Source organism: Equus caballus, chromosome 12, assembly GCF_041296265.1.
Source record: "Equus caballus isolate H_3958 breed thoroughbred chromosome 12, TB-T2T, whole genome shotgun sequence".
Lineage (NCBI taxonomy): Eukaryota > Metazoa > Chordata > Mammalia > Perissodactyla > Equidae > Equus > Equus caballus.
The window spans coordinates 41,698,847-41,723,988 of NC_091695.1; the positions used below are offsets into that span (position 1 = coordinate 41,698,847).

Sequence of the window (25,142 nt, forward strand, 5' to 3'; positions counted from 1 at the left end):
TTCTCGCCTTCGGCTGAGGCACCACCCGCACCTCCCCACCCCTGACCCACGGGGCTCTCTCTCAGTCACTCCCATCCTGGCCTATGACACTCCCGCTGACCCTTCAAGAGTCTGCCAGGGTACCGCCTCCTCTGGGAAGCCTTCCCCGCTTCCAGGCTGGTTCTCTGGTCTGGCCCCTCTCTGTTCTTACACACTCCTCTGGGCTTCCGGTGGCTCGTTCCGTGTAGTTCCCATTTATTTTATTTCTTCTTTCACAGCCTTTTCCAGTTTATGTTCTCTTGCTGTGTTTTATGCATCCACACCAAGCCGCCTCCAGTCCCATCTGGAGGAGGTGGGATGGGGTCGGGTGCTGCTGCCCTCTGACCACTGGGCTGCGGATGAGACGTCTAGAGCCCTGTCCTTGGACAGACGGCAGATCTCAGGATTGGCTCTCTGGGCTCCGCGCGGCCCCACACGGCCCCGACCCCTCTGGGGCTTGTTGGGGACGTCTGAGGAGGCAGGGAGGACCAGCTGCCTAAACAAGGTGAGTCTTCTCGAGCTGTCCATGAAGACATCTTTTATGGGGAGTCCTGCTGCTGTGAAACGAAATGGACGCCTGAGCCTTGTCCTCAGGCACAGCGCACGGGGACTGGCGGTAGGGCCCGGGCTAGGGTGGGGCAGGTGAGGCGCCCAGGGCAGGAAGGAGGCTCACTCTGGCGCCCTGCCAGAGTCCTGCCCCACAGGGGGTCCCCGCCCTCCGAGTGGCCTCCCCCGAGCGAAGCCCCTCCCCTCCTTCTCGGGGTGTTGGCAGGTGAGAGCAGGTGAGAACATGTGCTCCCTTCCAGGCAGATGCTGTGAGCAGACGTGACCTGCATGGAATGTTCTCCATCAGAGTTTCTTGCTTTGGAGTAACACCCGGCGGGGCACCCTCCAGTCCAGTGCCGTCCGTTTCACGCAGCCTCCCGTCCTCGGTGGCAAATCTTCCCAGTCGTCTTTGCGATCTTGGCTTCCCACCTTCCACAGGCAACCATTTGACACACACACACACACACACACACCTGTGCTGAACAAGTACAAATATCCGGGCTTAGAGGACTTTGAGCCCATTCCTTCATTTGACAACCATTTATCGGGTGTGCTCCCATGTGTTGAGGATATGGCAGGGGACCGAAAGGGAAAATCCTGCTCTTGTGGGGCTTATATTTTAGTGGGGAGACATGCTACATACTAAGTGAAGGGGCAAACCGTATAGCAGGGGGGACAATAGTAAGTGATAGAGATCAACCACAGCAGCGAAGGGGGTCGGGGTGCTGGGCGCGGGGCTGAAATTTTAGCAGGGGACACCAAGGAAGGCCTGGGGACGTGAGGGAGGTGAGGGGTGAGCCACGCAGGGGTCGGGAGGAGTGTCCCAGGAAGGGAGCGGAGCCGCTGCAGAGAGCAGGGGAGGGAGGGACCCGGAGTTGGAGGGGCAAGCAGGAGGCCAGCGTGGCGGGAGAGAGAGGAGACAGGTGGATGGGGACAGGAAGAGGTGAGGCCTTGGGGGCCCTGGCATGGACTTCAGCTGTGACTCCGAGGGTAATGCCGGCCCCTGGAGGGTTTAGAGCAGAGTCAAGACGTGGTCTGCCTTGCGTTTTAAGGGGATCCCCTGTTGGCTGTAAGGAGCCCAGGACTGAGCGGGGAGAGGCTGGAAGCCTGGGGACCCGTTAGGAGGACCCTACAATCCTCTGGTGAGAGGTGACTGTGACGAGGACCGGGTGGCGGCAGCAAGGTGGTGGAAATGACAGATCTTCACAGCAGAGCCGACAGAATTGGCCGACTGGTTGGATGTGGGGTGCAAAGGAGGAGAGGGGTTTGTGTGTTTATCGAGGCAAAATTCACATCGTATAGAATTAACCATTTTAAAGTATACAATTCAACGGGCTTTAGTAAAGTCACTATATCTAGTTCCAAAACATTTTCATCACCCCAAGGAGAACCCTGGATGCATTCAGCAATTGCTCCCCATTCTCTACCCACCCCCGCCTCTGGCCCCACCGAACAACCACTAACCTACTTTCTGTCTCTATGGGTTTACCTATTCTGGATGTTTCATATAAATGGAATCAATATGTTGTCTTTTGTGTCTGGCTTATTTCTTTTAGCACAACCTTTTCAAGTTTCATCCATGTTGGAGCAAGTGTCAGCATTTCCTTCCTCTTTAAGGCTGAGTGATATTCCATCGTGTGGATAGACCACATTTTCTTTATCCATGCATCTGGTGGACATCTGGGTTGCTTCCACTTTTCGGCTATTGTGAAGAGTGCTGCTATGGACCAATTTTTGTTTGAAAACCTGTTTTCAATTCTTTTGGATATAAACCTAGGAGTGGAATTTCTGGGTTATGTGGAAATGCCAAACTGTTTTCCACAGTGGCTGCACTGTTTGACATTCCCACCAGCAATGTATTCGGGTTCTACTTCCTCTGCAGCTTTGCCAACACTTATCATTATCTGTTTTTTGTTTAAATTATAGCCACTCTCATGGGTGTGAAGTGGCACCTCATTGTGCCCTTGATTTGCATTTCCCTGACGACTAATGACGTTTGAGCATCTTTTCATGTGCTTGTTGGCCATTTATGGAGCCAAGGTGTCCGGCCTGAGCAACCATAGGCTGGAGCTGTCAATGAATGAAGGGGAGATGATGGGAGAGGCGCTCAGCTTGACGTGGTAAATGCGATGTCCGTGTTGGACGTCCCAGTGGAGACGTGGAACTGGCGGTCGGTGGTGAGTCAGGAGGGCAGAGTGAGGCCTGGGCTGAGGTGTAAACTTGGTGTCATCAGCAATGGCAACATTTAAACCACAAGGTGCAAGGAGTGCCTGGCACACGCACGGCAGAGGCTGGACCCTGAGGAAGGAGACGGGGAAGGCGTGGCCAGTGGGGAAGAAGGAAAACCGGGTGAGGCGCCCGGAGGCCCAGCGGAGGCGGTGTTTCGGGGGACGGGAGAGGAGCACCTGTGTCAGCTGCTGCTGGTGGGAAGCACACAGCGCTGACAATCCACTTGCTAAGGTGGGATTGAGGCGACCCTGACTTCACTTGCAAGCCTGCCTGGAGCGAGTTTACGAGAGCGGGAGCAAAAGTGGAAAGAGGGTAGGGACCACTCTTCAGAGGGGCTTGAAGGGGTTTTGCTGGAAAAGGAAGGAGAGAAATAGGATGGCATTTGAAGGGGAATGCGATCAAGAGGGAGGTTTTAAAATGTAAAGTGGGAGAACGAAGAGCTGATGGGAACGCTTGAACAGAGAGGAAAAACATCATTATGCAGGAAGCGGGGGCTTACCAGAAGGATGTCCTTGAGCCCAAGAGAGGGGACAGGCTCTGGCACGGACTGGAGGGTGGGCGGCTTGGGACAGATCCTCCAGGGATCAGGAGAGAAGACGAGGGCGGGCGGGCGGGTGGGGGTTGAGGAAACTCTCCGTGAACAGGAAGCAAGGACACAGGCGAGAGGGAGCGGAGGAAGGCAGGGCGAGCGGAGGGCCGGGGGAGGGATGACAGGCCGTGGGGCGAGAGACAGGCTGCCCCGCCAGGGGAGGGAGGCCTGCTCGCCAGGCAGCACTAACGGCTCGCTTGAGGTTAGCCACGAACCAGATTTAGAAAAGACACATTTGGCTTAAGGCAGCATAACGTGCAGAGACGCGGCCCTGGCCACTGTCGAGTCAACTGTTGACATGTGTAAACGGAACGCTTTGACTCCTTAGAAAAGCCACTAAACCTGTCCATTCTAGAAGGACTTTGGGCCACATCTTCCTAACTCAAGTTTTCTAACCCGGGGTCCACGGACTCCCTGGGGTCCTCAGACATATTTCCAAGATTGATGAGTTCTCTACAAGAATTCTTAAATTTGGGGGTTTCATGTCAACAATAACGTGAGCATTTCATTCTGCGCCCCGCCCCCCCCCCCCCCCCCCCGCCATGGTTGTGTGCTCACACGTATGTGCGTTTGTGTTTGCGATCACATTGGAGGATTAAATGTTTCAGCTCATGGGAACAGAACAGAGGCAGACCAGTGAGAGACAGCTGTATTCAGGCAGCGGTTCCAATGGGAGCCCTGGGGGACAATCCGTGGAGTCTGCCACCGCGGAGCAGCGGGGGACTCAGTTTCTGCCAAAGAAAATCATCCTTGATGTTAATTTAATGCTCTTTGAATTTTACTGGCCGTTTGTTTCATTTGTGTTTAATTCCTGTGTTCATTTTGGTTTATGGTTCCGTAAGAACTACAAACACAGCCTTTGTGTTTGTCCCTATAAAAAGTAATTTGTTCGACAAGTGCTGCTGGGGAAACTGGATCTCCACGTGCAAAGGAATGAAGCTGGACTCTCACCTTACACCATATATAAAAATTAACTCAAAATAGACCAAAGACCTAAACTTAAAAGAGAAAACTGTAAAACCCTTAGAGGAAAACTTGGGGAGAAAAGCTCCAGGCCACTGGATATGGCAATGATTTCTTGGCTGTGACACCAAAGGCGCAGGCAACAAAAGAAGAAATAGCCAAATTGGACTACATCAAAATTAGAGACTTTCGTGTTTCAAAGGACACTGTCAATAGAGTGAAAAGGCAACTCTCTGAATAAGAGAAAATGTTTGCAGACCATATTCTGATGGGGGTTAATATCCAGAATATATAAAGAATTCCTACAACTCAACACCCAAAAACAAATGACCCAATTCAAAAATGGGCAAGGGACTGGAAGAGACGTTTCTCTGAGGAAAATACACAAACGGCTAATAAGCACATGAAAAGATGTTCAATATCACTAATCATTAGGAAAATGCAAATCCAACCCACAATTGCATACCAGTTCACATCCATTAGGATGCTTATTATTATTTAAAAAAAAAAAGCCCAGAAAACAACACCTGCTGGCGAGGATGTGGAGAAATTGGAACTCTTGTGCATTGCTGATGCGAACATAAATGATGCAGCCACTGTGGAAAATGGTTTAGCGGTTCCGCAAAAAATTAAACACAGAATTACACGAGATCCTGGAATTGCACTTGTGGATATGGATCCAAAAGGATTGAAAGCAGGGTCTCAAAGAGATAATTGTACACCAGTGTTTGGCTATTCACAACAGCCCAAACGTGCAAGCGACCCCAGGGGCCATCAACAGATGAACGGATAAACCAAATGTGGTCCATCCATACAATGCAATATTATTCAGCCTTAAAAAGGAAGGAAATTCTGACACATGCTACAATATGGATGAACTTTGAAGCCAATAAACTAAGTGAAATAGGCCAGTCATAAAAAGACAAATACTACGTATATAATTCCACGTATTGGGGGTCCCTAGAGTAGTCAAATTTATAGAGACAGGAAATAGGATGGTGGTGATGATTGCACAACAGCGTGAATGTAACGCTACCGAGCTGTACATTTCACAATACTTACAATGGTAAATTTAATGTCATGTATATTTTACCACAATAAAAAAAAAAATCAACCCTGGAGGGGAGTTCTTCCAGGTTTCCAAAATCCTGGGGTGGTTCTGATATTAGCCAGGGTCTCCGCGCTGCCTGACTCCAGCCCCCTCCTCCCGGCTCAGTGCCCACTGCATGTTGCTCCCTGCGTCACCTCTCCTGAGAGGGGACGTGGATCCCGTGGGCCTCCCTGGAGAGGGAGCCTCTCTGCTCCTCCTCAGGCCAGGGGACGGGACTCAGGTCGTTGCTGAGACTGGAGGAAACGTTGGGAGCAGCGGGTCACCAGCCTCCGGCTCTGTGTCTCTTGGGCCCTCCTGTGTGCGGGCTGCACCTCTTCTCTTCTGCCCCATCGGGCAGCCCCCAGGGACCCCTCATCATGGGGCCTGCAGCTGTCCAGGTCTTCTGCCTGGGCCTTGACTGGGGGAATGAGAGCGCTCCAGCCCGGCTTTCCCAGCAGTGAACCCAGCACTGGATGTCCATCCTGGTCCTGTATCAGTGGCTCCTTGGGTGGTCCAGGCCCCTCCATCTCAGCGAGCAGTGCCGAGAGAGCCCCAGGCCTGTGTGAGCCCAGGCGAGGTGGTGCTGTGTCCGTCTTGCCGGCCAGGCTGGGGCTCGGGTCTCTGGGGGAGAGCAGGAAGCGAGCAGCCTGTCCAAAGAAGGTCCTGGCTGAGGGGGGGATGGCTGTCCTGGGGTCCCTGTGCTCTCAGGTGCCCCCTCCTCCCTGTGCCCTGCTCTTCACATGATCCTCCCTCCACCTGGGACCTCATCCCACCGAAAATCTCCCATCACCCTCTTGCCTCTCCTTTCCCGCTGGTTCTTTGTTTTACTCGCAAACAACACCAAAGCCAAAATCAGCACCCGGAGCTCTGTTCACAGGGTATCTACTATATGCCATTCGATCCCTCACTGACAAGCTTGTGACTTTTGGCAAATTGCTAACCTATCTGGGGCTCAGTTCCCTCTCCTGTAAAATGGGCAAGTTAACACCGATCCTGCAGTGCGGCTGTGGGTTGCGCGGTGCCTGCCATCATTCAGCATTCAGCCGTCCATCGTCTCTCTCCCGGATTCTGCCTCCTTGCTCAGCGTGTCGACTGGTTCCGAATCTGCTGTGGACTCAGCAGCCACATCACCAGGCTCGTTAGACTGCAGGTGAAGACGTTTAATTAGGTTCCAAGGAAGTTAGAAGGCTGTCCTAAGGCCAAGTTCCCAAGCCTCGGAGTGTGGACTCATGACGTCTTTTCGGTCCCCAGAGACATTCTTCTCCAGCTGTGTGGGAGGTTTCTGTGTCCCAGACTGAGAGGTCGCCAGAGAGCAAAGTTTCCCAAGTTTCAGGGAGCTGTGGAGTGACTGCGTGACACCCGATCTGGAGGGACTAGGCTGCTGTGCTCCGGGCTGCTCAGACTCCGTTGTGTTGAGCCCTGGGGAGAGCAGTGACGAGCCAGGAAGCATCCTGAGGTGGAAAGCCAGGACAGAAGGCTCAGAAAACAGCAGCCCACAAGGCGTGGATGTCGTGTGATGGTGTCAGTCAGCTTTTGCTGGGTAATGCTGAACAACAAGCAACCAGCAACACGTAGTGGTTATAACAACACGGGTTTGTTATTGCTGATGGTACATGTTGCCCATGGTGGCTGCAGCCCTGCTCCACGTCCTCTTTATTCCAGGATCCAGGCTGAAGGATCAGCTAGGAAATTGCTTTTTTTAAAGCAGAGGGAAGGGGCCGGCTCTGTGGTGTAGTGGTTAAGTTTGTGCGCTCTGCTTCGGCGGCCTGGGGTTCGCTGGTGCAGATCATGGGTGCGGACCTATGCACTGCTCATCAAGCCATGCTGTGGTGGGGTCCCATATAGAAGAACCAGAAGGACTTACAACTAGGCTATACAACTACGTACTTGGGCTTTGGGAGGGAAAAAAAAGGAAAATTGGCAACAGATGTTAGCTCAGGGCCAGTCTTCCTCACCAAAAAAAAAAAAAAAAAAAAAATTACTAAAGCAGAGGGAACAGTGATGGTAGAACCATGAAATGGCTCTAAAGCCTCTGCTCAGAGTGACATATATCACTGCTGTTCACACTTTATTGGTCAAAGCAAGTCATTTGACCAAGTTCATCATCACTGGGGTAGGGAGATATAATGCTCCCACAAGGAGGGGTGGTGACTATTTGGCTGGTACAGAGTAGATGCTTGAAAACTATTTGTTGAATGAATGTATAAATGAATTCTCTGATCCTGGAAGGATTTAAGCAAAGGATGGATGCCCACTTGTATTAGTTATCTGTTGCTGCGTAACAAATGAGTCACAAACTTAGTGGCTCAAAGCAACAATAAACATTTATCATCTCACGTAGTTTCTGTGGGTCAGAAATTCAGGGGTAGCTTAGCCACTCAGCTTTTGAGGTTTGTCATTACGTCGTAGCCAAGAGGTTGGCGAAGGCTGCAGGCACCTGTAGGTTTGACTGGGCTGGAGGCTCTGCTTTCAAGGTGGGTCAGTAACACGGAGGGTGAAGCGGGGCTGGCTGTTGGCAGGAGGCCTCAGTGCCTCACCATGTGGGCCTGTCCACAGGGCTGCTTGAGAGTTCTTACAACACGGCGGCCGGATTCCTACAGAGTGGGTGGTCCAAGAAAGGGTAAGGCAGAAGCCACAGTGTCTTTTATGGCCTAGACTCAGAAGACACACGTCATCGTTTCTACAATATCTGTTGGTTCCACAGGTCTTCCTATTCAACGTGGGAGGAAGTATGAACACCAGGAGGGAAATCATAAGGGCGTCTACCGTGGTTTGCCCCCTGGTCTCCAATAAGCCACGTTCTTTCACATGTGAGTATTCTTACCTTCTCCCAAGGTCTCCCCAAAATCTCATATTATAGCTCAAAGTCTAGAATCTCGTCATCTAAATCAGGTACAGATGGGGCTTCTGGGTAAATTTCCTCAAGTATTGCTCTTAGAGCACAGTTCCTCTTGATCTGAAGGCGTGTGAACTAAAGAGACAGTTATCTGTCCCCTCCCCCCACAGCATACAATGGTGTGAGAAGCATAAGATAACTATTACAGACACTCCAATTTGAAAAAGGAGGCACATAGGAGTCACTGGTCAATAGACATTCTGAAATCTATCAGAACTTCCAGTGTTGGGGGTTCCTTCATTAGGACATAAGGGCTGGAAATAGTTCTCCACAGCTCTTGGCTCTGCCCTAGGGGCTTTTGGTATTGGTTTCTGAGTCATCTTTCCTTTTCCATGAAAGGTAGCTTACGTTAGCAGATGATTGGTTTTCTCACCCTTCCTCCTGTAGAAGTTCGGAAGTCCGAAGACTTTCTTTCATTTTGTACGGTCTCTCTTTCAGTTCCAGCTGGCAGTGTTTCTGTCAATACAATTCTTCTAAAACTTTTTTGGATCTCCTATGAATCTTATTGGGGCATTTGCTCCATTAGACAAAGCTCTTTGAGACACACTCTTCTCTCCTCTGAGAGTCTGCTGAGGCCGCTGAAGGATAACACCTTTAAATTTTTTAGAAGCCTTATTATCTAAGTGAATGGTTCTCTGCAGCACCCTCTTACATTTTCTGAGGACTTAACAAATTTTACAGCCACACCGTCAACTTCATCTTCAGGTCGTATTTTCGTGATATTTCCCTGGATTTGATCTTTTCCCAGAAACTATATCTTAATTTTATCTTTTGCCATCTAGAGAAGCTGGGAATTTTCAAAACCAGAAAGTCCTCGTTCCTTTTGTTTAACAGTATTTCTTTTAGCTTATTTCTCTCTTATCTCATTTTACTAAAAGAGGCAAGAAGAAATGAGGCGGGATCTTCAATACTCTATTCGGAAATCTCCTTAGCTAGACCATCTGGCTCATTAGGTACATTTTCTCCTTTCCGCATTACCACAGGTGACAGCGCTGCTAAACTTTCTGACACTGCATACAAGAATCTTCTTTCCTCCAGTTTCCAATCACATTTTTCTCATTTTCCTTTAAGCCCTCACTGACAGCATCTTCCAAGCCCACGAGACTTCATCTAACAATTGAAGCTCCTGGCTAGACACCAGAATTGCGAGGGGCCAGGGTCTCCTTCGTGTCCCAATTTCCCCACCTTCCTTGAATAAGGAAGCCCACTTCCTACTCAGGGCATTTGGATTTGCTTTTCTCTCTGTCTACACTGCTCCTCTTCCAGATATCCTCAATGTACATTTCTCCAAATATACATTGCAAGAAGCTTGTCCTCTTGTTTAATTCAGATGGCCACTTAAACGTTACCCCATTAGAGAGGCTGTCTGTGACTACTCTAGCTAAAATAGCACCCCCATTCTCTATTTATATCCTTGCCCTGCTCCTTTTTTTTTCACGGCACTTTTCACCACCTGACATTATATTATACATCTATCTATTTATTTTCTGTCACCCCCATTAGAGCGCAAGCTCAAGTGGAGGGGACCTTGGCTGTTTTATTCACTGGTAAAACCCTAGTGCCTGGAACAGTGCCTGACATGTAGTAGGTGTCCAATAACTAGTTGTTGAATGAACGAATGAAGTGGCCTTTGCAGAGGCTCCTAGCATGTGGGTAGACAAGGGCCATCCTTGTATTCAGGAGGCATATCTCTTAAGCCCACTCTGAGGAGGAGGGTCATTAGAAATAACAGGCAACGTGGAGTCACAGCAGGTTCTGGAGCAGGGACGTGGATGGCAGGTGTCAGACTCAAAACAGGGCCTGCTCTGCAAAATCTGGCCTTTGTTTTCCCAGAAGAGGTGAAACCTTGAGTGGGTCAGAGGATCTGAGCCTTTTTCCTGAGGTGGGGGCAAAGGGGTATTTCCTTTTTCAAAACATCACATGGATGTCCATTTGGTCCTTGGCTCAGCCTAAACAAGGTTTGTACGTGCAAAGAGCTTCCTGAGCAGGGGTTGTTCGGAAGGTTAGAGAGAGCCTCCAAGCATCAGACTTCTTCAGTCCCCCGGGGGCTGGGGACGGAGGTTGGGGCCACAGAATACGGCAAAGACAGGCTTCTGTATGGAAAGATGGGAGAGGGAAATGGATGTGGCTGAAGTTTCAGAAGTGTATGTCAGGAGGGGTCAGTGGAGGGCTGAGGGCAGGGGCCTCAAAGCAGACAGCCCTGGTTAGAGACTAGACTCTGCAAAACGTGACCCAAGCTGACGAAAGGCTATTTATAGTTTTCATTATTTCACTCAATGTGAATATTCATACGCCTCGCTTTAGACATATTAATAAGTTTGATTACAGGGTCCTGCTTCAGACCCACTGGGGGTGTTACATAGCACACAGTGTACGCAGCACATTGCCTTTCCGAAATGTGAAGAAATCGGATTTCGGCAGCACATCTGGCCTCAGGGGGTTGGAGATCTGTGGATCTATAAAAACACCAACCTCCTAGGGTTGCTGTAGGAGCGCGTGAGAAAATAGGTATCAGGTGCCAAGTACAGATGCAGGCAAAGGCTGTGCAGGGAGAGGCCAGGCTGAGCGGTGACAGAAGGAAAAATGACATCAGTCTCAGGGAGAGTCTGGGAGAAGCGAGGAGTTAATTCTCAAAGAATGGATGTTCTCCTCTAGAAGCCAAAGGGAAAAGATCTGGCACGTTCTTGGAATTGCCAGTCTCTTCCTGTTTGCAGCTTTAAGCCATTCCTCCCAGATCTCTGGCCTTTTTGGGATTTTTAGGGTTGGGTGAGGCTGTATCTAGAAATCCAAGCACCAGGCTGGCTGGCATTGCCCTCTGAAAGGGAAGCTATACGCTTTCACTTCTTGCGGGTATGCACTTAGTAGTGGAATGGCTGGATTATATGTTTACTCTATGTTTAACCTTTCGAGGAGCTGCCACACGATTTCCTGAAGTAGCTGCATCAGTTTGCATTTCCACCAGTGGGGTACAATGGTTCCAGTTTCTCCACATCTTTGTCAACTCTTGTTATCGTCTTTTTGAAGACAGCCATCCTAGTGGGTGTGAAGTGGTAGCTCATGGTGATTTTATTAGTATTTCCCAGTGGCTAATGAGGTCGAGTATCTTTTCATATGTTTATTGGCCGTGTGCATATCTTCTTTGGAGAAATGTACGTTGAGACCCTTTGCTCACTTTTCAATTGGGTTACTTGTCTTTTTATTATTAAGTTTTAAGAGCTCTTTATATATTCCGGATATCAGCTCTGTATCAGATATGTGATCTGCAAACATCCTCTCCCATTATGTGGACTGTCTTTTTACTTGCTTGATGGTGTCCTTTGAAGCATAAAAGCTTTTTTCTTTTTTTGAGGAAGATTAGCCCTGAGCTAACATCTGCTGCCAATCCTCCTCTTTTTGCTGAGGAAGACTGGCCCTGAGCTAACATCCATGCCCATCTTCCTCTACTTTATATGTGAGACACCTACCACAGCATGGCCTGACAAGTCATGCCATGTCCGTACCTGGGATCCGAACTGGCGAACCACGGGCCATGGAAGCTGAACGTGGGCACTTAACCACTGTGCCGCCAGGCCGGCCCCCATAAAAGCTTTTGATTTTGGTGATGTCTAATGTATTTTTTTCTCTTTTGATGCTTTACTTTTGTGTCATATCTAAGAAATCACTGCCTAATCCAAGGTGATGAAGATTTATGCTTGTTTTTTCTTCTAAAGGTTTAATAGTTTTAGCTCTTATGTTTAGGTCTTTGATCCGTTTTGAGTAAATCTTTGTGTATGGTGTAAGGTAGGGGTTCAACTGAACTTTTGCAAGTGGACATCCAGTTGTCCCAGCACCATTTGTTGAAAAGACTGTTTTTTCCCCATTGAATTGTATTGGCACCGTGGTTGAAAATCAGTTGACCATAAATGTGAGGATTTATTTCTGGACTCTCAGTTCTATGCCGTTACTCTGTGTGTCTGTCCTTATGTGAGTACCACACTGTCTTGATTACTGTTGCTTTGTAGTAAGTTTAGAAATTGGGGAGTGCTAGTCCTCCAACTTTTTCTTCTTTTTAAAGATTGTTTCAGATATTCCGGGTCCTTTGAGTTTCCATATGCGTTTTAGAATCAACTTATTGATTTTTGAAAATATACCAGCTGGGGTTTTGATAAAGATTGCATTGAATCTGAAGACCAATTTGGGGAGTATTGCCGTCTTAACAACATTCAGTCTTCCAACCCGTGAACAAGGATGTCTTTCCATTTATTTAGGTCTTCTTTAATTTCTTTCAACAATATTTTGTAGTTTTCAAAGCATAAGTTTTGTCCTTCCTTTGCTAAATTTATTACAAAGTGTTTTATTCTTTTTGATGCTATTGTAAATGGAATTGTGTTTTAAAATTCAGTTTTGGATGGTTTATTGCAAATGTATAGAAATACAGTTGACTTTTATAGATGATGATGTGTTCTTCAACCTTGGTAAACTTGTCTATTAGCTCTAATCGTTTTTATTAGTGGATTTCATAGGATTTTTTAATATACAAAATCATTTCATCCTCAAATAGAAATAGTTTTCTTTCTTTCTTTCCCATATAGATGCCTTTTATTTCATTTTCTTGCCTAATTGCCCTGGCCGGAACTCCCGTACACTGTTGAATAGAAGTGGAGAGAGCAGACATCCTTGTCCTGTCACTGGTCTTGGGGGAAAGCATCCAGTCTCTCACAATTAGTATGATGTTAGCCGTGGGATTATCATAGATACCCTTTGTTAGGCTAAGACAATCTGCTTTATTCCAAGTTTGTTGGGTGTTTTCATCATGAAGTCATGTTGAATTTTGTCAATGGCTTTTTCTTTGTCTATTTAGATGATCATGTGGCTTTTGTCCTTTATTCTACTCACAGGCTGTACTGAATTAATTGATTTTCAGATGTAAAAACCACCCTGCATTCCTGGGATAAACCTCACTCGGTCATGGCGTATAATCCTTTCTATATGTTGCTGGATTTGGTTTGCTAGTATTTTGTCGAGGATTTTTGCGTTTCTATTCATAAGAAATCTTGCTCTGTGGTTTCTTTTCTTGTGATGTTTTTATACAGTTTTGGTATCAGGGTAATACTGACCTCCTAGAATGAGTTTGTAAGTGTTCTCTCCTCTTCTATGTTTTGGAAGAATTTGTGAAGAACCGGTGGTAATTCTTTAAGAATCTGGTGGAAGTCACCAGTGAAGGCATCCGGGTCTGGACTTGTCTTTGAGGGTAGTATTCTCATGACTCATTCAACCTCTTTACTTGTTGTAGGTGTGTTTAGGTTTTCTATTTCTTCTAGAGTCAGTTTAGCTAGTTTGTGTCTTTCTAAGAATTTGTCCATTTCACTCAAGTTATCTAATTTGTTGTTGTACCACTTATATTCATTTTAAAGAGCATCTTACAGTCTTTGACTGCTGATGGCTCCTTTCTTTTTCTTCTTCTTCTTTTTTTTTTTTGAGGAGGACCAGCCCTGAGCTAACATCTGCTGCCAATCCTCCTCTTTTTGCTGAGGAAGACTGGCCCTGAGCTAACATTCAGGCCCATCTTCCTCTACTTTATATGTGGGATGCCTGCCACAGCATGGCTTGCCAAGCGGCACCGTGTCCGCACCTGGGATCCGAACCAGCGAACCCCGGGCCTCTGAGAAGCGGATGCGCACTTAACTGCTGCACCACTGAGCCAGCTCCTCCTTTCTTCCTGAAACTCATTCCTCCTGGTTTTCACGACGCTCTCTCTTCATAGCTGTATGACTTCGGACAAGTCATTCAGCCTCTCTGGGATGGGGATGGTCAGAGGGCTTTCTCATTGAATTCTTGTGGAAATTAGATGAGGTGACACCTGGAAAGTGTGGTGCATGGTACCTGGCACTTGGAAAACACTGAATACCTGCTAATTATTGTCTTTACTCTCTCCCGGTCTTCCTTTAGCTCTCTAACTACCCAACCTCAGTCTTAGTAGGTCTAAGTTCAAGCAAAACTTCCCAACTGGAGGTGATTCTGTCTTCCAGGAGCCATCTGACAATGACTGGAGACATTTTTGGTTGTCACAACTGGGGGGATGCTCCCGGCAGCTAGCGGGTAGAGACCAAGATGCTGCTAAACGTCCTGCAGCACATAGGATGGTGCCAAGCGGCAAAGCATTATCTGGCCCCAAATGGAAATAGTGCTGCAGTCTCTATGGAGACAGCGCTGCATGGTTATTGTAAAAAGAGTTGAAAATACAGATAAGCAAAAAAAAAAAAAAAAAAAAAGGGAGGAGAAGAACAAAATGTATAATCCTGCCACACTGAAAGAACTTCAGTTAGGAAAGAATATTTTTTTAAAAACAGAAAAGTCTGGGGCTGGCCCAGTGGCGTAGTGGTTAAGTTTTGTGTGCTCCACTTCAGTAGCCTGGGGTTCGCTGGTTTGGATCTTGGGTGCTTGACCCACACACCACTCATCAAGCCATGCTATGGTGGCATCCCACACACAAAATAGAGGAAGACTGGTATAGATGTTAGCTCAGCGACAATCTTCCTCAAGCAAAAAAAGGAAGACTGGCAATAGATGTTAGCTCAGGCCCAATCTTCCTCACCAAAAAAAAAAAAAAAAAAGAAGAAGAAGAATTTGTATAGCAAGAATATTCTGGCACTTTTGAATTTCTCCTCAGCTATACCACCTGCCTAGTTAGGTAACATAAAGCATTCAGTGCCCAGCAGGTCTTGGTCAGTCTGTGGATGTGTCTTCCCTTCCTCCTATGAGAGAGAGAGGGACAGGGGAATGCCCAGTATCCGTGGGGTGGTCCTCAGAAGGTGGGGTTAGTCAGGTGAGGGTGGAGCAGGGCACAGGGTTGTCTGTAGGCGGGACCTACCTGCAAAAACCCCATTCTCTGGGTGACTTGATGTCTTTCCATTGAACTCTGTGTGTGCCTGAGTGTGTGCACAAGTGTGTTCCCATGTCATCATCCATCTGGAAGGTAGACAGGTGTACTACAGGCTCTGTAACCTCGTTAATTACAGGAAAGAAGAAAACTCCGGTTAATTTGGGTATATTCATTTGGGCTGAATTCTTTGATTACATAGAGTTTTTCTGGGACCAAGGGCTTCGCAGGCTAGGCATGTGGGTTTCCTCTGGCTGAACACACACGCACAGACCCCTCCATGCTGTCACATCTTGAACCCACGTGCCTTCTTTGTAAAGATCCCTCTCTTGAGTGCTAGGTGAGACCTGGGGCTCAGATGACATCACCCAGGGGAGACACAGGCCTAAGATTCAGACCCGCCTGTGAGAAATCAAACACACGTCAAACAAGCCGTCAGCCCTGGCTGGGGGAAGAGGTGACCAGGTGCTCAATATTTTGCCTCCCACCCTTTTACAGTGTGCAGGATCTCAAAGCTCGGGGCCTCGGCGCAGCATCAGGCCCAGCTCCCGGCTTACAGATGAGGCCCAGAGAAGGGTGACTCCCCAGGCGGTGCTCAGCTGGAGCTGGTCCCGGGGTTCCTGGTCCCCAGGCTGGCAATCTTCCCTCCATCCTCCTTTCCCTCTGAGTCAGCCCCTCTGAGCCCAGGGAGGCCACAGACTCCATATATTCAGGCCTCGGGGTCTCCACAGTGCAGATCTAAAGACCATGAAATGAGCGGGGAATTGCAAAAACAGGCAGGTTCCTAACCTGCGGAAGAGACATCTGTTGGCGGTGGGCCAGGAGTGGGCACTGCTGATCTAGCCTCTCTTTTTACAAGGAAGAGGCGACTTCTGGCCCGAAGGAGGACTGGCCATGGCCGATGAATCCCCAGTGAGTCAGCGATGGCGGACACTCGTTCTCTCTCACACGTGTGATGTGAGGGGAACATGCACACGTGGGCTTGTACGCGCTGTGTATTTGACCATCTTCCTTTTGTTTGCTTTAAATCTTCTCTGATGCGGCATGTGGTCCATGGGGTCCATTTGATGTGATGTCACCCCTCCCCCCCCAAAAGGGGACAGAACGCTGGGGAGGGGCGATCCAGAGGTGGGGGGCCCGCTGTTCTCCAGGAGCTAAAACCTGCCGTCTCGCTGAGCAGAACCCCCACTTAACAACAGGCGGGGCGGAAGGCGACAGCTTGCAGAGCCGGCTTCTGGCTCTGCCAAAGGTGACTTTGAAAGGCTGTGTTTGTTCTTGATGAGGTCTGGGTAGCTGAGCTTCACGGTGACAAACGATTCCAGCGCGAGGCTGCGCTGTCAGGCGCAGTGGGGGACAAAAGGTTCCTTCTCAGTGGCTCCCCTTTCAAATTTTTCTTTTCATTACGAACTATTTCCAACACACACACGAGTGGAAAGAAGAGCACAATAAAGACCCATCAGCCCATCGCCCACCTCGGTTTGACAATTACCAAGATTTCCCACACTTGCTTCCTCTTCTCTCTCTCTCTCTTTTATTTCCTTCTGTTGCAGTATTTAAAATAAAATCTCGATCATAATGCAACTTCACTTCCATATATTTCTGTAAACACACACACACATTTCCTTACGTACCCACAAAGCTGCCATTGATCACACCTAACAGAATAAATAATAATCTCTTGGGATCATCTAATGCCCAGTCCGTAATCAATTTCCCTGTTTGCCTCAAAAGTGTCTTTTTATGCCATGGTTGGTTTGGTGGAGTCTGGACCCAGAAAGGGCCTGAGTGTGGGGGTTTTGTCTTAAGATCTCTTAAGGCCTTTCCAATCTAGAGGTGGTCCCCTCCATTCTCATTTTTCTTTTTTTTTTTGAGGAGGATTAGCCCTGAGCTAACATCTGCTGCAAATCCTCTTCTTTTTGCTGAGCAAGACTGGCCCTGAGCTCACATCCGTGCCCATCTTCCTCCACTTTATATGTGGGACGCCTGCCACAGCATGGCTTGCCAAGTGGTCCCATGTCCGCACCCAGGATCCGAACCAGCGAATCCTGGGCCACTGAACCGGAACATGCACACTTAACCGCTGCACCACCGGGCTGGCCCCTCCCTTCTCATTTCTAATTTAATGCCATTGACTTAAGTAGAAATCTAGTCATGGCTCCTGAGGATGGCTCCACATTCTGGAATCCTCCTTCCCCTGTACTTTCTGGAAATGGACGTTAGCCTCAGAGGCTCAGTTAGAATTAGATTCAATTTTTCTTTTTTCAAGAACACTCCGTGGGTGGCGCTGGGGCTTCCCGCTGCACCGTATCAAGAGACACACACAGTCAGCTTGTCCCTCTCCTAGCGATGCTAAAAATGATCTGTGGGTTCCGATAGCGACGGTCCCCTCCGTGCTAAGTTCCTCATTTGGTAGCTGGTCTCCACAGATGTTCCTCCAAGGGACCAGGCCTCCCAGGGTTCATGCCCGTCTGTGGTCCCCGCCCCTTGAATCTGATTGGCTCAGTGACTTGCCTTCCACCCTAGAATGTGGTGGGAGTGACCCTGTGATTTCCAAGGTTGGGTCATAAGAAGCCTTGTAGCTTCTGCCTTCGTCTTTTAGAACTCTCACTCTGTGGGAAGCCGGGTGCCATGTAAAGTCTGCTACCCTGAGACCGCCATGCTGGGAGGAAGCCCAAGCTGGCCATGTGGGGAGGCCCACGACGAGAGAGTCCTGCCAGTCCCGCTGTTCGTGTCATCTCAGCTGAGGCATCAGACGTGATAATGATGGATGGAGATGACGATTAAACGACTCCAGCCCCCGCCTCCACCTGACTCGGACTCTCAGAGAGACCCCGGATGACACTGCCCAGCCGAGCCTGGTCAGTTCAGACTGTATGTAGGATGTCATCTGAAGTCGTTGGCCACTGCACTTTGAGGTGGCTTGTTATGGACCGGAACCCCTATCAACTTTTCCTCTAAATGTTTCAACCATCGGTGATCATTGCCTGAATCAATATTTTTATTAGAAGTTACAAAATGGTGCTTTTCCAATTTTATCATTCCTCTCATTTATTTGCAGGAATTCTTTAGGGTTCCCTGGTGACCCTGAAGTATGGTGCCCTAGAGGAAAGACAGGGGAATGGTGAGTCCTTTCCTCTTCACTGGTGGCCTCCGTTACAGCAGCGACCTGGCCCTTCCTGGATTTGTGGCCCACATCAAGGCAGGAGAGAGAGAAGAAGGCTGAGGAAGCTGACAGCAGACGTGGTTTCCAAGGAAACAGGAAGTAAGCGCCAGGCCCTCTGAGGATCATTATTTCTTTGTCCTTCTAAAAGCCAGATGCTCCCACCTTCTAAGCCAGCTCAGACGGTTGAGCAGGCACCAAAATGGGTCCCCAGGGAGGAGACGAGGGGCTGGGGGAGCCTATGGAGGGGGCGCTGCTCCCTCTGCTGGACCCTCTTCCTCTCACGAGGCCTCCCCTTCCTCGCAAAGACATGCCCTTCCCCCAAATCTCCTTAGGCCGCGAGGGGAGCCTAGTGTTTGATGAGGAATACACGGGAAGTTGTCTTCCCTGGAGCTCCAAGCACAGGACGCCTTTGCTCGGAGTCTGTCCCGGGATTCATCCGCGAGGATTCCAGCCTGTGGACCCGCCTGGTCCCGGGTGGAGGGATGGTGGGCCTGAGTGCGGAATGCTCCAGAAATAAACCGAGCAATGACACTGTGTCCAGCGCTCAGACACCGTGATCTGAGGTGGCCGAGGTGCAAGACCTTCCTGGAGCCGTCAAGAATCAGCATCTAAGGGGCACTTCTTTGGGGCCACACGTGACACGGGGCGGGCTGGAGCTGTAGGCACGGGTTCTCACAACCCCTCAGAGAACCCCCTGAAGCGGACGCTGTTTTCACTCGCATTTCCCAGATGTGGGAATGGAGGCCCAGCTGGGTTGGGTCACTTGTCCACGGTCGTCCAAAGCTCCCCCTGCTGTCTGCCTGCAGAATCGGCCCCAGATTGTCTGTCCTTGCCCGGCCACTGGGAGATGATCTACTGATGGGTATAAACTTGTATTATATCATTATTCGCCTCTAGCCATGTGTATCTGACTTTTTCAGTGGACCTAAATGTGTATAAAGGGTCCACTCATGTTGTACCCCAGGGTAGCTCCCGAGTTCCGACTGTGGCCCAGGTGGACGCCAGCGGGAGCTGGGCGGTGGGGATGAGGATGCTGAGGCCTGGCTGCTGCAGAGCTGGCCTCCAGACGCATGAGTGCTGGGCTCAGTACCGCTGGGCAGCGGAGCCGGCCTGAGTCTGACATTTTCCTCGATGCTGGACAGACTTCATTGGTTCCAGAAGAGTGTTCAACGGCGTCAATGGATCCATGGAGGAAATGCCCCTAAAAGCAACGTCCCCCTCACCAGAAAAAGTGGCTGAACGCACATGAGCACTGAAGTGGTGCTGCTTGAGCAAATCGGGCTCTCATGGATGTGGGAGGGGACGTCACACCCACAACGATCGTGCTTCCCAGCTCTCTGGTTAGGACGGCAGGGGTCCAGCGTCGCCTGGGTCACGTTAAGGCAGGGTCGTCTCTGCCCCACCGTGGATGGGGGGATCCTGGGCATCTTCCTGTGGCCTGCCCATGCTGGCTTCCTGGGGAGTTCTGTCGTTTCCACAACATTCCCGGCCCCCCGGCCCCCATTGCAAATGGAAGACGAATGACTTCTGGGGAAACCTGCTACCTTGTTGGTTTCCTCTTCTGGGGCAGCACAGCCCTGAGAGTGGCCTTGCTGTGGGCCAGAGGGTGCTTTGGAGCCATTTTCCCTCATCTTTACATCTCCGGAAATGAGCTCTTCCTGGGGGCAGCAGGAGCTCCACGGGGGGTGCTGGTGGGGGCAGCCCCTGTGGGCGAGGGGCCTCTGAGGGTGGTGTGGGAGGAGCCGGGACGTGAAGCATCACCTAGAGGTGGCCTCCTTGGGGCTGGAGACACCACAGCCTCGGGTTGTGTGGTCAGGAAGGGCCTGCTCCGTGTATGACATGGGGTGAGGTGCCTGGCTCTGAGAGTCTCACTTTGTCATCTGTAAAATGGGCACAATGATTCCTCCCCCAGGGGATGGCATGCTTGTGTAACAGGTAAGAATCCGGCTTCACAAACTTAAGTCAGTGTCAACCCTGACGCGGCTTTACTTACATCCCATTGAGTCTGACTGTGGGATGGGAAGGAATCCTATCCCAGCCATCGGTGGCTTCTCCTCTCCAAACCCTGCCGCAGGGACGTCACAGCTCTGGGGACCAGTCTCTGGTCTACGTGGTCACCATGGGGATGCCCTTTGCCGTGCCCTGTGGTCCCCATGGCCCCTTGGGGTCAGGGTGCAGCCTCTCTGTGGACGCCATGGCCATCCCCTTCCTTGGGTTGGTTCTATGAATCCGGGGCTCTGGGACCTCACTCCCCAGAGGCCCTGTGGACTCTGCTCTTCCCTGGCTGTGGGGATCTTTGCTTTCTTCTCCCCGCCCCTCCAACACTCCCAGCGTCATCGCTCCCTGTGTTTGAGTTTTCATAGAAAGAGACCGTTTGGGGAAAGCTTCAGCTTTGGTCCAATCACAATGGGCTCCAAGAAGCAAGAGAGCTAAGCTGGCTTCCTTCCTGGACTCGGGAGCTGGAGAGACAGGAGGACGAAACCCAGCTGACCTCATCCAGCAGCCCTGCCCTCGTGGGGTGGGAGCTGCCCTCCTCTTCTCCAGCGACTCTTCCTGTCCCCAGCCGCCTCCCGTTCACACCACCCCAGGGACAGGAACTTCCCGCTCGCCTCCCAGGAACCCGGAACGGCTCTAGCGCTTTTGCCTGTGATGTTTCATCTCATCCCCCAATGAACATGAGGGAGAGGACCATCCTCACGCCCACTCCCCAGGCGAGCAAGCTGATGCCCCCAGCACCTCGCTCGCTAGTTCAAGGCCACACAGCTTGTTTGTTAAATTGAGTCGGGATTTACATGCGGGTCTTGGAACCTCCTTTTCTCTTCCCGCCTGACAAGGAAACCTTGGCATCGCTGGTTAATCAAGACCTTAGATTATAGTTTGATCACAAAGGTAATACCAGCTTAAACACAGAGGTTCTAGAAACTACAGAGAAAAAGAAAACCGTAAAAGTCACTGTCCCCCATCTATTGATAAAACATGTGCGTTCTTAGACCTGTGCTTTCAAACCGGAGCGAGCCCCTGGAGGCCTGTGAGGACCCCCCATCTCTGGGCCCCCACGGTGTCTGACTCAGTGGGTCTGGGGCGGGGGGCAGGAGGAGGCAAGAATTTGCATTTCTAACAAGTTCCCATGTGACGCTGATGCTGCTTCTCCGAGGACCCCACTTTGGGACCAGAGCCCCTCAACCTTGGCACTATTGGCACCTGGGCTGACGTTCTCTGCTGTGGGGCTGTCCTGTGCACTGTAGGGTGTCTGGCAGCATCCCTGGGCTCCACCCGTTGGATGCTAGTAGCACCGCCACCCCCGGCCCCAGGATGACAACCAAGAATGTCTCCAGATATCGTCAAATGTCCCCTGGGAGACAAAATTGCCCCCCGTGAGAACCCCTGCTCAGTTCTCATCTCCTATGTCCATTTGCATTTGCACAGACACCCCTCCAACACCCTCGCACTCACACACACACACATTTCCTTTTCCTCAAGAATATTGTGAAACCATAAATACAGTTTTAGAACTCGCTCTTTTTCACCTAACAGCACACTGCCCATTAACTCAGCAATTAGCTCTGCTGGCAGCAAAGAGAAACAGGTTTCTGCACAGACGATGGGGGAGCATCGCTTCCAGCCACCGCGCGGCTCCGGCCAGGAATCGGGTGGTGGAGGGGCCTTCCAGGTCTTCAGTCACAGCCCAGAGCTGGAACCTCTGACTTCGAGGGCTGTGTTAAGGCCGGATGCCAACATCTTACCAAGCTGTCAGGCTTCCCAAAGCGCCGGGCAGAGCGTGTAAGAAAAATGAGCCACCTGACAACACGATCGTGAACTACAACAGAGGTGGTCAGGGATCCCGGTCTTGAACCTTCTTCCACCCTCAGTGGGTTTTGGAGATGGACCAAGAGAGCCAGAGCTTGCAGACTGGGAGTGAGGGGTCCTGGCTGTCTCCTTTGCCTGGATGGAGGTCGCCAGACTGCTGCTGTTGTCCAGTAGGCAGGCTGCTCGCCACACGGCCATGATGAAGGCCTGTGAGGTGGTTCCTGGGACCTTTTATGGGATGTTGGCTTTTGCTGCCCCTGCTTACCCATGAGGTCCTTTGGTCTTCCAGCCTCATGACTGCACTGTCCCCCAAACCAGGAATTGGTCACTGCCCACCATCGCCCTGTTGGGGGGGCCTACTGGCCAGTGTCAGGGCTGCTGCTGGAAGCTGCAAGATGCCGACTGGGCAGGCATGCTGGGAAGGGAATACCAGGAAGGGCAGTCGTGTCCATCACGTCTGCCTCTCCCAGCATCCGCTCCTCCCTCCTCCCGCCCGTGCTGTGCAGCTGCCCAATGGTTTGGGTGGAATCGACCTTGCTCCCAGCCCATGGCTGGGCCCTGATTGGTCTAAATCAGTCCATCTTGTCCCATCCTCTGTTCCATGGGGATTTTATGGTCTAGAGAAGGATGCTTCTGTACCCCCAGTGGTGTGCTGGAGCTGCTCAGAACTGGCTTTGAGAAGCTATCGTGTGTGGGTCTTTCCAACTGTGATGTCAAGTTGTAGCTGGAAATCAGCTGCGGTGGGAGTATTTACCCAACAGAAATTGGCGACTGCTAGCAATCGGAGCCCCACTCCCGCCCAGCTGCCTTACCAGCCCACCCAGATCCTCTCCCACTAATTGTGATCAAGGAGCCAGGCGGCCCCCTCTGCTGCTGGTGGCCACCCGATGGCCATAAGAGGGCCTGATGTAGGAAGAGGCTAAGAGCATCGTTTTTGATGACATTGTCTGATCATGCCTCGCCTCTGGACTTTTGGGTTGCATTTTCCCCTTTTTCTTGAGAGCATCCTAAATGATACAGCCTGGCAGGTGGGGTGGGATGTCACCACGTAAGGCCCTTTAGCCCTCTGGCCGCTGTGGAACAACGAGGGCTCGTTTTTGTCAAAGAGGAAACTTGTCCAGTGTGAGTGCTGCCGGCTGGTCCTGCCCCTCTTCCTGCCACCTCGGGACTTCAGTGCTGGCTGGGCTGACTTCTCCACCCCTGGCTTTTGAGATGAGCTTTGTCTCTGCCGGGTCGTTTCCCAGACTCCACAGTGCAAAATTGGGAGGGTAGGAAAGAGAGTCGAGGACAGGGTGGGAGCTGCCCCAGAGGTTGGGGGGATTTTTGGTGGACTGGAGAGGAGAAGAGACAGAGAGACTGAGAGAAAGGCAGGCCTGGGACACCCACAGACCATGAGAGAATAGGAGAGGCGATTTCACGCAGCGCAATTGAGGTTCCTTTGTCGTTTTCTGAGAACCATTAGTCGAGGATATTTTAGCACCTTCTGGAATACGACAAGCCTGGCCCTGCACAGAGACTGCACTGGACACTGCGTCTTGTCCTACTTTTGGCTCCGCTGGTGTCCTTGCTCCCCAAGGGGCTCCGATATCTGGGGCAGAGGAGTCTGAGCAGCATTTTGGTCTCTTCTTCTGGGATTTGCCCCGATAAGAAACAATGGACCCAGGTACTTAAGGAGCAACGATCCCGCATCTACGGAAGCCAAAGACTAAAGCGCCTTTTTTTTTTCTGGGAAACCTCCCGACCCTATTCATGGACCTCGGTCTCTTTTGTACAAAAGAATGTGGAGCAAAGCAGACTGTAGTGACTTGGGGAAAAGTGGAGGAAACAACCCAATTTGAGGAAATTTCTGGAAGGAATGGAGAACCCACTTTCTGTGCTGTATTTCCGGGTGTACACAAGTCGGCACCAGGACAAAGCCGGAAGTGCCACCACGCGGCCTTCACGCTCCTGGTTTTGAGCCATCAGGAGCTGTTTCTGGTCTTTTAAAAAAGCCCTTAGCCCTGGGGCTGGCCCCGTGGCCGAGTGGTTAAGTTCGCGCGCTCCGCTGCAGGCGGCCCAGTGTTTCGTCGGTTCGAATCCTGGGCGCGGACATGGCACTGCTCGTCAGACCACGCTGAGGCAGCGTCCCACATGCCACAACTAGAGGAACCCACAACGAAGAATACGCAACTATGTACCGGGGGCTTTGGGGAGAAAAAGGAAAAAAAAAATAAATAAAATCTTTAAAAAAAAAAAAAAAAGCCCTTAGCCCCATTTACCACTGCAACAAAAAGAATAAAACATCTAGGAATAAATTTTACCAAGGAGGTGAAAGCCCTGTACACTGAAAACTTTAAGACATTATTGAAAGAAATCAAAGAAGACGTAAATAAATGGAAAGAGATTCCATGCTCATGGATCAGAAGAATAAACATAGGTAAAATGTCCATATTACCTAAAGCAATCTGCAGATTCAATGCAATCCCAATTAGAATCCCAATGACATTCTTCATGGAGATAGAACAAAGAATCCTAAAATTTGTATGCAATAGCAAAAGACCCCGAGTAGCCAAAGCAATCCTGAGAAAAAAAGAACAAAGCTGGATGCGTCACAATCCCTGACTTCAAAACATACTACTAAGCTGCAGTAATCAAAACAGCATGGTACTGGTACAAAAACAGGTGCACAGATCAATGGAACAGAATTGAAGGCCGAGAAATAAAACCACACACCTGTGGACAGCTAATCTTTGACAAAGGAGCTGAGGGCATACAATGGAGAAAGGAAAGTCTCTCCAATAAATGGTGTTGGGAAAACTGGACAGCCACATGCAAAAGAATGAAAGTAGACCGTTATCTTACACCATACACAAAAATAAACTCAAAGTGGATTAAAGACTTGGATTAAAGACCTGAAACCATAAACTCCTAGAAGGAAATATAGGCAGTGCACTAATTTTTTTTTTCTTTGAGGAAGATTAGCCCTGAGCTAACATCTGCCAA

General features: G+C 50.1%; 1 long non-coding RNA gene across 1 annotated transcript; it reads left to right on the forward strand.

The window, feature by feature from the left end:
- Positions 1 to 2,120: 2,120 nt before the first annotated feature.
- On the forward strand, positions 2,121 to 24,413 carry LOC111772235 (uncharacterized). Its single transcript, XR_002806107.2, has 3 exons — positions 2,121 to 3,105; positions 8,140 to 8,245; positions 18,249 to 24,413. It is a non-coding gene; the product is annotated as an uncharacterized lncRNA (long non-coding RNA).
- The last annotated feature ends 729 nt before the right edge of the window (positions 24,414 to 25,142 follow it).